The 17,313-nt window shown below is 44.3% G+C and overlaps 1 long non-coding RNA gene across 9 annotated transcripts in view; it reads right to left on the bottom strand.

Moving 5' to 3' along the window:
- Positions 1 to 1,496: 1,496 nt before the first annotated feature.
- Positions 1,497 to 17,313, bottom strand: part of LOC128918707 (uncharacterized) — a 64,329-nt gene continuing 48,512 nt past the window's right edge. For 5 of the 9 annotated variants that reach the window (XR_008469668.1, XR_008469678.1, XR_008469675.1 and 2 more), the window contains 3 exons: positions 13,299 to 13,399; positions 7,646 to 12,272; positions 1,497 to 7,180 (listed from right to left, as the gene is read on the bottom strand). This is a non-coding gene — a long non-coding RNA (uncharacterized LOC128918707). The remainder of the gene's footprint in view (positions 7,181 to 7,645; positions 12,273 to 13,298; positions 13,400 to 17,313) is intronic. The other 4 variants (XR_008469673.1, XR_008469674.1, XR_008469680.1 and 1 more) reach the window with 4 other exon arrangements.

Below are 17,313 nucleotides of genomic sequence, written 5' to 3'. Positions count from 1 at the left end.
GACACCGCTGCTTCAAAACAAATGCCTTTGCTAACTGTAAGGAAGAAGGAAGTTTTGCTCGTCAGAGCAAAAAGCACCACAAAAGTCAAAAGCAACAAAAAAGCACATTATGCCCTCCCAGCTGCATTCACCCTCTGCTGCAGCTCCCAACCATTTCAAAATTTGCTTGGCCTGATTTTGTAAACTCATGGAAGAGTCTTAAGGTTCAGGAACTCATCTCACTCTTTCACTTCATGCTAAAGGTAGTCTAGGTAAATTTTGTTGATGGAAAACAGCTTTTCCACATTGACATCTGGTGTTGCCAGCTCTCACACAAGCCCAGAAAGCTTAATGAGAGAGCTTGAATTCGTCCCAGAACACCGTAAGAGTGGTTTATGGTTCACCATTCCCTTGGGAAGAGAACTTCTGGAGTTCAATCTTCCCTGAAGGCATTTCTAACAGCAGACAAGCAGGTTAAGATAAAATTAAAGATATAATGTATTTGCTACAACTCATATATTAAAAATAGAATTGCTAACCTTAGAGACAGACATACAGCAATTAAAGAAAACCAGACTTTTGCTACAGTTAAGCTGCCATAAGTTCACTCCCTGCTTCATCCAGTTAAAAAGGTGCTAGAACACAGTCCTTGCATCAGGGATCCAAGTTCCAGGCAAGACCCTTGTCCTGGATATTGCTCAGACACATACTGGATATGTTACTTATTTTAAATCCATAGTTCCCTCACAGGATTCCACTGAGAGTTAAGCCTTCTTCCCATTCTCCCCAATCTCCAAGAACTCCCTATGACTCATAACATTAATATTTAATCAAGGTATGTTAACATTTCTTCCAAATGATTATTGACTGTCCTAACTTTAGAGATGCTGCTGTTGTGCCTTGATCATATCTAGGAACAACTCCTGACAAGATAGTGAAAAAACCTCTCTGCTGATGAAGTTAAACACCAATGTTTAACTTGACTCCAAACAAGCTGTTTGCGTGTTTTTAAAGAAATATTGCTCAGACTGTCAGAGCATGTGTCTGGTACCAGACCCAAAGGACCACCCAGCCCAGTGCTCTGACTGCAACAGGAAACAGCAAAGGCTTAGGCAACGACAGTGCAAACATACAGTGATCCTTCTCCCACTGTATTCTCCCAGCAGCCAGATATCTGCGGCTGAGAGATTTCCTGAGCCAAAGATCACATCTGCGTCAATGTGTTTCAAAGATCTTAATGGCCTTTTTTTTTTTCCGTAAATGTGTCAAGATTCTTTTAGGACTATTTATAATTTTGCCCTCCACACCATGCAGTGAATTCCACAGTTTAAGCATGCACCGTCTGAAAAAAGTGCCTCTTTTTGGTTTTGACTGATAAATTTACTGGGGATTCCGACTTTTCATACAAAGAGAAAACAGTCATTTCCTACCTGTCTCTGTGATCCTCCTAGACCTCTGGCATCTCCTACTCAGACATCTCTTTTCCAAGCTGAAAAGTCCTAACACCCTGGCAAATAAAAGGAAGGGTTCAAATCTTGCTGCCTTATGAGCTGAAACATTGAAAAGTGAGCAGAAGTGTAGAAACCAATATAGACATAGTATGAAGTAGATATACATTATACAAACATATTAATGAAAGCAGCATACGCAGTGCATTACCGGCTCTGAAGACCAGACAGGATAGCAACCAACCAACCTTGGGGAGAACAGTGTACTCGGGACTAACCATGCCTGCCCCACTATTGAAGGATGTTGTTACATCAGAGCAGTAAAAGCAAACATTTCCTCATAATTCAAACTAGTTTCAGCTCAGCTAAACTGATCCCAGAATCAGCTGTGCTGCCACAGAGATCAGATGTCTGCTATATTTCTGTCAAGCCCATTACAAAGCCTGTTCCACGTGAGGCTGAAACCCATTCAGCAAAAATGGCTCTGACTGCCTGAAATCTTATCTAAATTACAGCCCTGGCAAGTTTTAGATGAAGCTTAACCGAGCAGGTGTATTCTCCAAGTCTGGAGTTTGTTTTTTTCTGTACTCGTGTACCCAGATAAGTACAAAATATTGCTTTTTAATCCCCTCTGCATGACATAAGTCCCCTTACTGCCTCAACAACCTACCTTCTGGGCTGTGCCATAACTCATGCTGGAGGCAAACTGTATGACGTATAGGAGCTAAAGAAGCTACAAAAGAAAGACAAAGACCTGAAAATGTCCGCTGGCAAATTATAACCCAACTTTATTCTACAGCCTATACCCTCAAAGATTGTGGCACCTAGAGCTGGATGCTTGTGAGAGATATTGAAGTGACCCTTGACTGTTACACTGCCTACCTACTTAGCAAGACTTATTTACTTCATGTTCATCATGCAATGTGAAATCATCCAATAATAACTATTCTAAAAAAGTCAACCACGTTTTCGTATTTAATGTACATACTGTAGCTAAATAAAACCACTTTTGAGGGGTAAATAATTGCAGAGGAAGAGAAAAATTCAAGAGCGTAGGCTATGAAGATGCACTTTCAGCTGAAATGTTTTAAAAACCGATTAGTTGAGGCAGAAAAGCAGAAAAGCTGTTCTTATATGGCTAAATCAACTCTAGAGGAGGGTTTCACACTAGCTGAGGTAGAAAAGTAGAAGCAAGCAAGGTGATACACGTGAAGGAAGGGGTGGGAAGCAGTTTATGGTCTAGGAGATGTAATAGACAAGAGCAAGGAACCTGAATCAGAAAGTTGCCTCACCCTGGTCTAGGGGCAAGTCCCTTAATCTCTTCTGTCTGACAGCTATTCCATTTGTAGCAGGGGGGTGGATCTTACAAATGGGGCATTGTGAGGATTAATAGTGCGAAGTGGGTTAGGAATGTAAGTCCAGTACAGCTAGCCACAAAGAGTGAAAAAAAAAAAACAACCCAGAAGCTGGACTCCATAAAAGTCATTGCAAGGTCTTCATATCTTTTCTTCCTCTGGAAACGGCACTGTGTTTGAACTGCCTGTGGAGCACCCTATTCCCAGCTCCTCAGCATGTAACATTCGGAGAGTCACCAGTGTTCCCAAAAGCAGATGGTGACTTTGCACTGACTCTGACTGGACACTCAGCAATGCAGAAAATCCAGCTCCTCCCCACAAGTATCAGTGATTTCCACCCGCCATGCACCTCCTCATCTGCAAGACCAGCAGTGAATTATTCACTTCTCAGCCCCACCTCTCCTGCCACTGTCCCGGCTCACAGGAGTTATCCCCATTTCTCCCCCCTTACTCCTTGGCACACCTCTGACAAGATTCTTCTTTGCTTTCCTACCCCTACCATAACCTACCACATGGGTTGCGGTGAAACAAGGTGGAATAGGATGGGGGTAAAACAACACAACCACAGCAGCCTTCCTGCTTCTTTCTTGCCCAAGGGAGATAAGAGTTTGAAGTCTCACTTCTTCTCTTTTCCAAGCCTGGTACTACAATGCTAAAAGAGAGTAGAGCAAAACGAAGTCAACCCATTTTCCCCGCAGGTGACAGGGGAGCAGCACTGTGCAGAACATCTGCTCCCTCCACTGTCTGCTGACAGGAGGTCCGCTGTCTGTTCTCCCAGGTTAAAACCAGTCTTTTTCAGAATCTACAAAAAACAGTAGCCATCTGCTCAGCGAAACAAGGGGCATTGTTGGGAGCCACGACCTGGCCAGCGATGGAAGGCAGCACAGGTCCAGACCACAGAGAAGTAGCATGAGGTGATGTGAGGACCTTTTCCAAACAGACCTGCCAGGTGGGCAGGCTAGGCAAGGCCAGGAAAAGGTGTGAAATAAGGAGAGCATGCAAAAATCAGCTCCTGAATCACATGGGAATTGCTCCGTTGGGGAGAAAAGGAGCGCAAACCAGGAGAAAGGTGTTGCAATGGATAAAGAGGATCTGAAGTAAAAAGAAGGGCTTTTCTGGAGGTAGAATTGAGTCAATTGTCATGCGCAGGTCATACACATTACCCTACCTGTAATGCCACCATCTCAGGGTTTGTACCCAGAAGGAGCCCGGCCTAGATTTGGCCAGCAGTGGGACGAGCAGCACCAGGAGACAAAGTAGGAGCCGTGCTGGTGGCTCTGCAGACAGCGCTCTGGATGAGCATCTCCCTGAAAGACTGTAGCTGAAGATGCTGCCTGCCAGATGGCCTTGAATTCCTCCCAAGGCTGTGGAGTTTTTGTTGTGATTTCCTCCTTTTTTAGGGCTATGATGTCCTGCCTCATGCAAAATGAGGCTTCGTCTGCTTTAAGCAGCAGTGAGGCAGACAGCTGGGAGAGCTCTCAGCATGGGAGACTGCCGTTTCTCTCCAGCACTCGCAGGTAGCACTAACACTGTTCACACCAAAGGCAGCTACCACACGTTGTTGTGTCCAGTGGGGATGAAGAACGTCTCCCCAGGTAGTAAGAAATTTGCCCCGTGGAGAGCAGGCTGGGTCAGGAAAACGTTCAGCTCAGGAAAAGAGACTAGAAAGCACAAGAGGGGTGATTTGTAAAGACAAAGCGGACTAGGACCACGTCTGAGCTCAGGTGAGGGGGCCACTACCAAAGCAACATGATGTGCAGGGGACCAGAAGTGCTAAAAATGAAGAAAGAGGAGGAGATCAAGTGGAAAAAGGAGGATGCTGCGGGGCAGAAAAACCAGCAGATTAGATGGGAGAATGCAAGCTGGATAAACGCTATTCTAGCCCCCCTCCTTACTGAGCAAAAGCACTTTGAAAGTAAGTCATTATAATTATGAACATAAAGAAATAATCCCAGTTTTGCTCTATCATCTGTCCGTTTGGTTGAGAAATGTCAGATGCTCAGGGAGGGGAGGAGGAAAGGTTGACATCAGACAACATCCATTTGTAAAATTGTATCTGCCAGTTTCCCAGCAGCTGTGATCTCCAGCTAATATCAGGAGTGACTGTGAAAGGCTAGACAGAGGGGAGCTTGGGGTGGGGGAATTATGATTTTCAGTTCTCCCAAGCAATACTTGGCACTGGAGCCAGCACTTGATAACGAACTGACTCAGTCACTAACTCGCATAGGCGCCCTCTCTAGTAATGGACTCCTCTCTCATTAGCAAATACAACTGGCAGCAAAAATAAACACACTTGCACCCTCCCCCTCTTGCGCTGCTGACACAGCCCCGACTGACGGATCTCACAAGTACATCAATGAAAGGAGAGGACAGTTGCTGTTATCAGCCGGCTTGAACACGGGACGGAGCTAATAATAATATCTTACGTTTACACAGTGTCTTTCTGTCACGATCCAAAGCACCGCAGAGAACAGAGAGTGGTCTAGCAAGCTCTGAATGGTGTGCAGTAAGTAAATTCGAGAAAGGGCTCTCATTTTAAACTTCTCTGTTCAGTTGCTCAAAGGAGCCATATTTTAAGTTTATTCATTTTCTGCTAGCGCTGACAGTGAACAATACCCAGAGTTAACAGCCTAGAAAAGAGAACAACAGAAAGCAGCCAGGCTTTGTTTTGTTTGCAAAGTGGACAAGGTCCCAAACAGCTCCTTTGGTTCTGAAGCACGACTGCAGATACCTGTGCCTCGTCCTAGTGATGAAGTATTCCAGCAAGCCTCAGGAAAAAGCTGCAAAGACGTTATGCCTGACTTGCTGAGAACAAGAGAGGGAGAGAGGGAAGGAAGCATATTTGCTGCCTTTAAACAAATAATTAATCGGATCTTTTTGCACTGGAGTTCAAGTAGTTGAGATGAATACTTTGGTGAGGAATTGTCATTACACCAGATCATAATGAAGGAAAAATCTTCATCGTTTCAGAAGTATGCCCAGGCGTTAGCCACGTACATACGCAGTGACACCAGAACATTATGCACAGAACATGCCCAGCAGTCTGCAATGGCAGATGCAGTTCTGTGCAGAAGCAAAGCCTCTACTTCCCATCAAAGATTATACATTACAAAAACTTCAGCAAAGAGCCATTATGCACATACTCCACAGTCTATGTCTGAAGACACTATTTTGAGCAAGAGCCGTATGTAAGTCTTCCAGCACACAGTGTTCTGCATGCATTATCCCACTTCACGTTACTCACTGCACATATCCTCCTGCCTGAACTGTCAGCTGTAATCTCACCGAAAAGGGCAACAGAGTTGAACCCATTCCCCTAGTGTTTAATATCGCAGAGTCCATCCGCTTTTCTGGGATTCAGTTTCTCTCCTGGATGGGAGGGTTTCTGGCAAGGCCCCACATTTTCCACAGCAGCAAAATTTCCTATGGAATACATTTTATACCAGCGCATTTCTTAAACTGCAGGACTGCATTCTTCAGGGAATAACATTCTACTTTAAGGTTGCAAAGAAACCTTAAAATAACAAATAGATGCAATCTGATGCCATGCTGTCCTCCTGAATCCATGGCCAGCATGGAAGCATCCTTTTCCATTCTCTTCCAGGAAGGTTTATGCCTGAGCCAGCTCTGTGGCTCTTCAGCACTTATAAGAAAGGTATAAAACCTTCTGTTTTCCTTACTGGTATCTAGTCCTAATTAAAACAAAAATATTAGCTCTATTAGGTTCATCTTAATGGAGAAAACAGCTAAATGAACCTGGGTTCCTTAGCCCCAGCACAGACAGTGGCTGATTTACCAAACGCCAAGTTGCCATCGCTTCCCTCATTGCCTTCCCTGTCAGCTGGTGCAGCAGTGAACTGCAACCAGTGCAAAAACTCGTTCCGTGTTGAAAACAGAGATGCTACGCAAAACAAATTCAGCATACCCTCAGCAGTGTCAATCAAAAGGACACAATATTAACCAGAACGCTTATCATTTTAGATGTAAATACATGATTATTTTTTTCAGAATTCCTCTACAAATTGCACATGCCATGGAAGGTAGACAGTTTTCCAGAAGCAGAAGACCCAGTCAATGGAAAAATGTGATTTTTGTTTCTAGCAGCTGGGTGGCAAGGCCACCTCAGACCTGATAGCTGCAAAGAATACAGCCCGGCCAGTTCTTCCCCAGTCACTTCTTCTCTCTTCTGCATACCCAGCACACCCCATCTACTGGCTTATGTTCTTCACCACGGCTTCTAGACAGGAGCTTGTGGACATCAGCTTGTGAACTTGAAGAAAAGGGCGTCAAATGCAGATCAGCTAAACTGGCAGTAGTGAGTAGCGTTAGGGCCTGGAGGCTGCCAAAATCTCAGTCCCCTGGAGGCTGAAGATAGGATTTTCTGCATGGACGAAGGTCCTAGAGGAAGTAGAAAAAAAGTCAAAAGGTTTCTTTAGGAAGGAGGGAGAGGAGGAAGGAGACGTGAGCCAATGCCCACCTTTCAGTTCAAACCATCAAGAACACATCTATTCCTCCTGAATGCTCTGAGGCTGAGATGGAAAGCCGTCATTTTTGCTTCCCCAGTCTTACTGTGGTACCATGTTTTGCACAAAAACCCATCTGTTGTTGATGTTCAGTGTGCTCGACAGTTCTCTGTTCCCCTCCACTACAAGCTGTTGCTGTAGGGTTCGGTTCTTCTCATCCCAAATCTCATTTGCTTTCTGCAGCCAACAAGCTGCATCTCTGAATGACTCCTAAAGAGAACTGAAGACATGCAGCTTCTGATCTTGCTGATGGAAGTATTTGCTTTGTAACCTTTATCTTTTTTCTGTTAGCATACAGGAATTCCTCTGTGTACAAAGATCCCTTTATTTTTGTACCCACCTGCCCCAGATTTTTGCTCCTCCAGCCTCCTGCATTGCATTCAGCACATCCTGCCTCCTGGGCCAGACCCTTCTGATAACATCAGGTGAATAGAACAGGAGCAGCTTTATAATAGCAATTACGTTTGTTTTAAATCTATATTTGTCATGCCAGTGTGCAACAGAGAAGATTTAATTAGCCAGTGAAGATCGCCTTTGGTATGTTTTCATGAATACAGTAAGAGTTTTGATGCATGGCTTCAGGCTGCTACAACAAACAAAGAAAACACACCATGAAATTAAGAAATATAATAATATACAAGAGAAGACACTTGGCTGCTGTTATACATTTCACCGAGAAATGGGCCACCACCAAACCTGGATCAAGCTGCCTAAATCTGGGGATATATTTTAATTCAGATCCAAATTTTGCACTACAGTCTCAGTTAAATGCTGGAAAGAAGTTAATCGCACATGAGATGACTGCATAGGATGCTGTGCAGAAATGAGGAGGGAGAAGAAAGCAGGAGTAACTAAAGGAATGGACCTGATGTGACACATTAACGAAACTCCAAGGTTGTTTTGCATTTTGATGGCTGCGAAAAGACTGCTGTGCCAACCAGGACAACACCAGAACCCAGCATGACCCTGTCTACTTCTACCATGCTCCCTATTATGAGTTTGTACAACTCTGAAGCGGACCCACCCAGCTGCACGAGTGCTCGCACAGCTCTTTAGAGCAGAGGTATGTACTGCTGGTGTCAGTGATGTAGTACAGATGAGTAATATTAAGATTCAGCATTGAGTCAAAGCTGAACTTTCCATTGACCTCTTCTAAGCAGCTGCAAAATGGCATCTTTGGGGTAGCCAGACCACTTCTCAGTGAAGAAGATCTTCAGGTCTGCCCGGGTGTACCTTTGATCCAGTCCTAACTCTGTCACATATGTCTTGCCTGACCTTTTCTGATAAGCAGAAGTTAAATGATACATTTGACTTTGCAGGTATGTTACGAGGATTCATTATTTAACATTTACACTTCCCTACACATGCTGCTGTGTGATGCCATTTATTATCTTTCAGTATGCCATTCATTTTAAGAGGAGAAATCAAACACAAAAAAAACAGCTTCAGACCACCAAGAGGAAAACTATCGAGCACAAATTTCTAGCAATTACTTTCAATTTTAGCTACCATGATTTCTAGCTGATAGACTTTCTCTCCTGGCTTTCAGAAATGCTGGTAACCTGCAACCTGAAGGAGAAGCACTACATCAGCAAGCTTTACCAGGTATGGTTCTGCTGGCAAATTCCTTACAGCCATACTGTGCTTGCAGCATCCATTAATGTATGTCTATCTTTGCTGCTACTACTTCCACATAGCACAGCATGAGAAGGACAAGCAGACACCTGGGGCTTGCATCCAGGTGTGAGCAGCTGGGGCTTTTTCGTGTGATTCAGGTTACGAGGAAGCCACACTTGGAGCACATGGATGAGGAGCAGTGTGGGAAGGTCTTACCAAAACTGGCTCTGTCACTCCAGGGCTGAAGAGAAGATTTCATTCTCCCAGAGCTGCCAATCTAGTACTTTTTTGCTGGTGACAATATTTTCTAAGTTTAAAAATAAACTTAGTGAAGTATGTGCTACCTAACAATGTATGTCTCTTCAGTCTTGGGAAAGAAAAAAAAAAAAAGAACGAAAAAAACACACTGAATATCAAGCACTGCAAACCAGCATCAGGTATAACCAAATTATAGCTTAATATGTTTCAGGTATCCCATTTAGAGCTTCAGATCTTTCAAGGAAATAGGTTTTCCCCACTGAGAAATGTATATGCAGTGAAATTAAAGCAACTTTAGCCCCATGTGAACCAAAAATAGGTTGGATATCTATTTTAAATAATCACCCAAATGTTAATTTTTCACGATGGAAGGAAGACCTGAGAGGAGAGGAACATTCTCTTCTTCTAACCTTTATGTTCACCTCCAATCTACTTTCTTGGCTACTCAAGCCTGAGGTGTAATACAGCATGTGGTTAAATACACAAAACCCTGCTTTTGTTGCTATTTGCCATCTTCAGAGACAGGACACGGCACCAGCGGCTTGGAGAACCCTGTTTGAATATTTGGGGCACCATCCAAGTGCCATCCAGCATGAGAGGAAAACGAGATGCCAGGGTGAGGGGAAGACTCTCAGTTTACGCCCAGCCATCAATGTCCAAACCCTTCCTCTGTCTGACATCCATCCTCCCTCTTCCCTTCCTAGCTTGGGAGGCAGATCCCACGGGAGTGCTGGCATCCCAGATGGCCGTGGGGCAGGGAGCTGGGTCCTGGCTTCGTGGGGGGCTCCTCTGGCTCCCCCCACACTGCCCCTCCACGCACAAGAGGGGAAAAAAATCCGCAGGCAAAGGAGGAAGGCAAGTGCTGCTAAGTGGCTCATTGGTTTCTATGGCAACTGGCTCCGCTCTACTCCAGCTGCTTACCCCACAGTCCCTCTGTCACCCTATTTTTAGCTGAAAAATCAAAGAAAGAGGAAAAGCGGTGGGGGTTTGGGGAGGAGAGAGTTGGGAGACCTTCTTGGTTTTTGCAGAGAGGAGGTTAATATGGATGCAGCCTCATCTTGCTGTTAACCACAAGTTAAATCCTCGCTGTGGAGGCTTCCTATGGGATTCCTCAGACTCGCACTGTCAGGTCCCATATTGGCCAAGACCATGAAGCAGCGTGCAAGCGAGGCATCCCAGCCATCCCCCCGTGAGCGTGCAAAGCAGCTGGGCTGTGAATTTGACCTTGGCATCAAATTCAGAAAGAGCAAGAAGGCTTTTCTGTACTTGGGGGAAAAAAAACTTACCCCTCCTACAACCCAACACAATGAAGTGATGGATGTCAGCACACCAACATTTTTTTAACTCGTTGGTCTGAAAAGTAATTTCCTTTTTCTAAAAAAAGTTGACTCGGTCCATGATCTCTCTGTCCTGCATGGTGCAAGAAAATCCTCACAATGGATGCAACACGTTTTGCTCAAATATCTCATCAATGGAAGACCCAGAACCAAATGTACCTGGGCTGTACCAAGGCTATACTTCAGTTAATGGATTTTGGTATTGGAGACTTTGGTTGTTGAGCTGCAATATATCTGCTGGTAAATCTAGAGCAAAGATATTCTAGCCTGCAGTTTTAGTATGCGTAGGAATGTGTGTTCACAAAAGCACGGGTCCTTTAGTCTCTTCTGACCGACTACCTGCCTTGCTGAAATGGATGTTCCTAAACACAGTGAGATACAGCTATTTCGACAGATATTTCTAGCTTCATTCCCCTCCCTCCCCCCAAAAATTCTAGAAATTTTATAATTAAATGTTGCAATTATCCTCAAAATAACAATCCCTAAACTCCAAACCAGGACTGAAGGCAGACTGGTGCCATAAACATCTATATTCACTTTCTTCATTTCAACTGCCGTGACGTTTGATACTTGCCTCCAAACTATTCCTGCTAACAGCGTTGTGGAAGTCTACCTTTGTACCACTCATTTTCATTTGCTGCCGTGAGAAGGGATATTGATCTGTGTATCTCTGCTCACACAGCAAGGCTTCCCATTTTGGAGCTGTGATATTGTCGGACTAAGAGGACAAGGAAAAGATCAATGATTTCTAACAATGATCACTTTTAAGAGGAAGTGCATTGGTAAAATGACTTACTAGTCCAAGTATCGCATTTGCAGTCTCTGCAACCAGTTCTATATTCTGGCAGGCATTAACACTCTTGCTGTAGATAAAAGCAGTACACTGGGAGGGAATTGTCCACTTAAAAAATATGATTGGCTATGGCATGTGATGGTATAAACTGTACAGGGCTTCAGAGAACCCACACAAACGGAGCAGGGCACGGCTGACAGAGTCTAGTAGTGTCCACACCAAACACCATCAGAAGTGTCAGGGCACTGCGGGGGCTGGGGGCTCCCTAGGGACACCCCATCACCCCAGCCAGGAGCAGGGCAGCTGGGGGGCAGCAGGGGCAGCCCCAGCCCTGGGCACCAGGTACCTTCCTGGTGCAGTGGGGCTGTGGGCCATCAGGGCAGGGCTGTGGGGAGCTGGAGAGTGGCCCTGCTGCACTGTCTCTGTGACAGGGACCGATGGCCCTGGGGGGCTGAAATGGGGTTCTGGCACCTGGGCAGGGTAGGGGGAGCCCCAGGAGATGCTGGGCAGGGACAGGCAGGGCTGGTGGTGCCCTTGGAGCCCTGGACATTTTAATTCCTAGAAATTTGGAAACTGGCTCACTCTGTAGAGCCACTGGGATTTTTTGCTTTAGTTTGTGGCCTCCAGAACACCCAGTGCTAACATGCCTTGCGGTTTAATTACCACTGTGCAAAGTACTTGAGTACTGTATTTGCCAATTTTTCCCTGAATGGCCCTTCGTTAGTTTGTGAAGAGACACAAAGAAAAGGTGTTTCCGACAGACCTCTTCTGCTACGTGTTTAGACACTTTGATCAAGTCCCTTCTGACTTCATTTCTTGAAGCCACTACCAAGCCCATCCTCCCAGGGAACGTTGTAAAACCCATTATCAAATCTGCCCTGGCAGGAAACAACACACTCACCTTACAATCCTCCTGCATTCTGCATCCCTGCACAGTTTGGCAGGGGTGTCAGGATGAAAACCTACACAAGAAAGCAGAGAGAGGACTCAGAACTACAGATCTTCCTCTGGCAACCCTGGAAGATAAGAGACCCTTGAGAAAAGGACAAGGCTGGTGGGAGAGGTTGAGAAAACCCAGACACACAATCAGGCCTCCTCTGCCAAGAAAACTTGCTTTAGGAGGCCTCTGGCCAGCCCAGAAGAGATGCAGGGGAGAAGAGATCATCTGCAGTGAGGGGCACTGAAGACAGAAGCAGAGGTGACCTGAAGGGAAGCAGCAAGGCATGCCTGCAAGGCAAAGAGGAAGGGAGACAAAGAGAAAATACATGCCAGTAAGCACACATGCACAGCCAGCATAGACAGCAGCCTGTGGTGGGTGGTGATGGATAACCTCGTGCCTTGAGCAGTAAATGAAAGAGTGAGCAACTCCTTTTAAAAGGGGCAGTCAAGGATGGAAGAGAAAATAATCAAATGTGCATCCTCACTTGCCTTTACAGATCAGCTTGAGAGGCAGAAGCTCTGTGACTACCAGACAAGTGACTTTACTAAGGAACTGTGTCCCATTTGCAAAATAGGAGGCTATGATCCAGACCTTTCTTGTAGAGCATTTTCATATCTACAGATGAAAATCACCAGCTCTAGGTGGTGATTCTGATCGTTCTGACAAGAGGAGTGTACGAGCACTTCTAGAGAAGTGGGTGTGCACATTTAGTATTAATTTATGGCAAGTAGTCATGTGCAGCCTTGACATTTGTTTTCCATGTATACTAGCAACAGGAAACTTGAACCTTTGAATGTTTATGAGAAATGAGCACACATGCAAACAATGCTGACAGAAGATGATCTTTAAAACCTGCCTATTTTCACTTCTTTTGCATTGCTCATTTGTCCTTATTCAGCATATTTTAACCTGCAAACCTTATCCTCAAAAGGTCATAGGAAAATCACACTGTTAAATAAAGCTGAGGCATTGCAAAGATAGTACGTAGTAAGACATACAGACTGAGACTGATAGAGATACAGGGAGAGAAATTTTAAAGAAGTCTGACCGTAGTGTGAGGCCCGTCCATAGTGTAAGGTCTGACAAAAGAATCCTCCACTCAGCAATGGGGACCCTCGGCTCTATCTCCACCATAACTAGAAGACCAAGCTAAAAAGAAAAAGCCATAACAATTCTCAAATGAGAACCAGCCCCATAGAACAGTCTCTTGTATCTGTAGCTCCATATAGCTCATGGCAGCAAGGCTATACAAAACTTTGCAGTTTGCGTGACACAGCCTAGAATTCAGGACTGACTCATTCATGGAAGTACCAGGGCTGTCAACAAACATGTGTAGAGCAGCTACAAGGCATTAAAGTCTATTTGTTCTGCAGAGCTCGTGGATAAATCCCTCCCAATAGTGGTCCTCGGAAAGGCTGAACTACAAAGCTGATGGGTACCAGAGACCACTCTAACACCTGATGTTTCTCTAATGATCTCAAATCCTTCAGCCTCAGGGGGAAGCAAGAGAAATCCAAAACACAGACAAAGAGAAGGAGACTCTCTCCTGGAGAGAGAAATAAGCTCTTTGGATTGTCCCATCTGGCAGATCTTGTTCATGGGAGATACTCAAGGGAAGAAAGGATAAAGACAGATGAACACCTTTTGCTCCTTCTTTGTAAGGGCTGCTAAACTATTTTGCATTAGAAAGATGGAGAACTCCATGGCCATCAGATCTCTTTTAGCAATGTCATGCATGGATGTTTATCACTTGCTGTGTTAGACCTTGTCCGAGCTTGATCCCCTTAATATCAAGCAAGAGGGATTTGTAACATCTAGTCCAGGTGTCATGCCATTTGTGTGCTCTGGCTGCTGGGCACGTAAACACAGAAGAACCGAATCTCGAGGTTGTTTGTTTCCTCACCAGTTGTTTCAATGAAGCAGAATTTCATTATGCTGTACAGAGAGGACAGGCAGTCTATCTTGTCCTTCTGAAGTCTGTTTGCTTGTTCGTGATTTTCAGTGGTGATCTTGTAAAATCTGGTAGAGTTTACAACCAGGCACTCTTCGGAAAGGAGATACATCACCGAGAATTACTTGCTTAAGCAGGCCACCCTCCCCATCACCCACTGCAAAAGGCCTGTAAGCTAATTTCTACTCTACCTGCCATCCTAAGTCCACGTCAGTCTGATGTTTGTAGTAAAGGAGTTCATTCGGTTTATTCGAGTCCTTAAAATTCCAGCTACGCCTTGGTATCCAGTGACCCTGGTTGCCTTGGCTGCAAAGAGATGGCAGGGGCATTTCAGGATCTCGTGCCAGCGAAAGAAGCAGCATCAGAATGAAACAGGGAGGAGGATGCTGTGTTATACAAGACATCTAGGAAAGAAATTATGCAGGACACTAGCAACATCCTGCAAGACAAGCAGACTTCTAGGTATTGTTTCAGATACTGGCAGTGTCTGAAACATCACAGGATGATGGTGCTGTGACTGCTTTTGTGCTTCAGCATCTCCGCCAGGAGACAGCTCACAAGGTGCTTACACTGAAAAGCAGGAAACAGCTGGCTGGAAGTTAGGATTTCACAGCAGCAATGGTCCATAGGAGTGATCCAACCACCAGGCACAGGTGTGAACTAGAAGAGTTTGAACCTCACATCTTATGAGCAACTGTGGCTCACCCCTCAAAATAGCCTTTCAATTGGATCGATGAAGACTCAGTTCAGAGAAGTGATGGGGTAACATACACCCCGCTGAGTTTGTCAGATGCTTTGAGGATGTTGCTGCTCCCTGATCTGTTCTCTCCTGACCCATCTTGCACAGGCACATCTTTTTCTCCCTAGGGCCTATGTTAATGGATCCTCAAAGACTTCTCTCTCTGGTGTACTACTTGAAGACACCTTTGCAGCAAATTACATGGCATCATTCAGTAAGAGACAAGGGTCAAACAACCAGCTTGGGAGTGGGCTAGTAACACTGTCGTGCGTGATTCTGAAAAAGGGCTCTAATAATGGGGATAATGTAAGGGACTGCCATAACAGCAATCTGACAATTTATTGTTGCTATGCAACTTGAGTTGTGAAGAGACTTTTGCAGTCATTTCTTGTTTGTCCATTGAATGCTCAGTGACAGCGTCTGGTAACCTTCCCCCCTCATCACCGTACCTAAAGCAGCAAGAATTCAGGTCCAGGTTTTGTGCCAAGGTGCCCTCTTCCAGCCACTAGTCTGAGCAAACTGAAATGCAGATACCTACAATGATTTTTCCAGCCTGAATGAGATTCCTGTTGTGCCACACACACACATGAACAGCTACATACATTCACACACATTTTCTCTTTCCTCCGATTCATTGCGCATCTTCCACTTTTTCCTCCTTTCCTACCCTAAGGTCATCATGTTGTCAAAGACGAGCACTGTCTTTGAAAGCTTTTCCCTTGACACGTCCATGTCCTAGCTCTTGTCATGCCAGTTCACACTCTTTTCTAACTTTGTACATGAGATTCCTTCAGACCTTGCTGTCTTTCTCCCAACTGTTTTCTCAGACTCATGCCAAGTGGTGATAGATATGACTATTTGCTCCATCCTGTTTTATTCACCTGTCCTGATACTGCCTTGTCCTGTCTTAAAACTTTGACCAGTTTTAAAACCCTCAAGCAATGATGCCTGCAGACCTTTCCTTGAGACTCTGACAGTCTCACAAAACTCAGCGGTTAGGGAAGCTGACCTGCTCATCTCCCTGGCTGAGACCTGACTAATTCTAGTGACATCTATCTCTTTGTGCCACCCTTAAAAGCTCTTCCTTGCATGCTGGTATCACCTGAATACCAAGGTGATAGTTATTCTGCATCACCATTAACCACTACTCATTCCCTCTAATCCTTTGATATCACTTCCCAGACAACCCTTGCAGTCCTCACTCAATTTTTTGTTTTTCTCTGAATTCCTTTGCTTTCCATAATCTGTTTTGTGGTCTTGCTTGTGTGATGTTTAATAGCCGCAGCTCAGAGTTGGCTGCATTTCAGTGGTAGGAGGGGGAACACAGTGAACTGTGAACTGAAACTCCATATAATGTTGCTAGAGATGAGAACAAGTAAAGGAGGGCTTGCCACGCACGCTATCTCCAGAAAAACATCTTTGCAAATGTGTATCTGTGCAGGCATTGTGGAGATAGGGATTGCGTTATGCAGACGGGAAGAGGAGCTGACTGACAGTAGAGATTTGCAGTCCATATTGATGTTTCACAATTGTGCATCTGTCTGCAGAACAGCCATGGAGCTCTCGAAGTCATTGCATTAGAAAAAAAAATAAGATAAATCAATAATTTCACTCACCCTTTTACCACATCTCAGAGGGCGGAGGAGGAGAGTGTCATGACAGCTCACGCTAGTGACAAAATTTTAATCAAAACAGTCTTCAAACCAGAAAATACTATTTTGATAAAATCAACATTTTTCATAAAATCATAAGTACAAATGAAGAATCCCTATGGAAAAGGAGGCTCAAACAAAATTTTCTGTATTGAAAAGTTTGCCTTTGGGAAAAAAATGCCAGATTTTCTTTCAAATTAAAATACCAATTTTGAAAGCAACCTTATATTTTCTTATCATATTCTACTGCTTGTATTGTTTTTACGTTCTTCAGTTAATAATGAGAGACACTGATTGTGTTCAATATCCTGCCATTAGCCTGGAATCAGGTTTCTAGGATATTAAAAACAATTGTTCCCTAACTAGTACCCAGCACATTTCCTCTTCAGAGTGTAAAAATTTAAATTGTTTCACTCTGCACAGACTAATAAAGCTGGTACAGCTTTTGATAGAAAACTCATTACTTGGTAGAAAAATCACTTGTTTTGAAAATAAAATATCACCTGTACTACATTATATAACAGAATATTTAATTATGATATTCACAGTATGCTATGTTACTGGTAGGACTGCATAATATGCCCTCATATGAGACTTGATTTTGGCATAACCTAAATGCATTACAACTAACATGTGAAACTGTACCAAAATTCAACTCATTTTCAAAACAAAACATCAGTTATTTTCCTAAAAGTATCTAATTGAAATATTCGTAATTCTC

This window comes from Rissa tridactyla, chromosome 1 (assembly GCF_028500815.1).
Source record: "Rissa tridactyla isolate bRisTri1 chromosome 1, bRisTri1.patW.cur.20221130, whole genome shotgun sequence".
Taxonomy (NCBI): Eukaryota; Metazoa; Chordata; class Aves; order Charadriiformes; family Laridae; genus Rissa; species Rissa tridactyla.
This window is presented reverse-complemented; position numbering and strand designations above follow the sequence as displayed.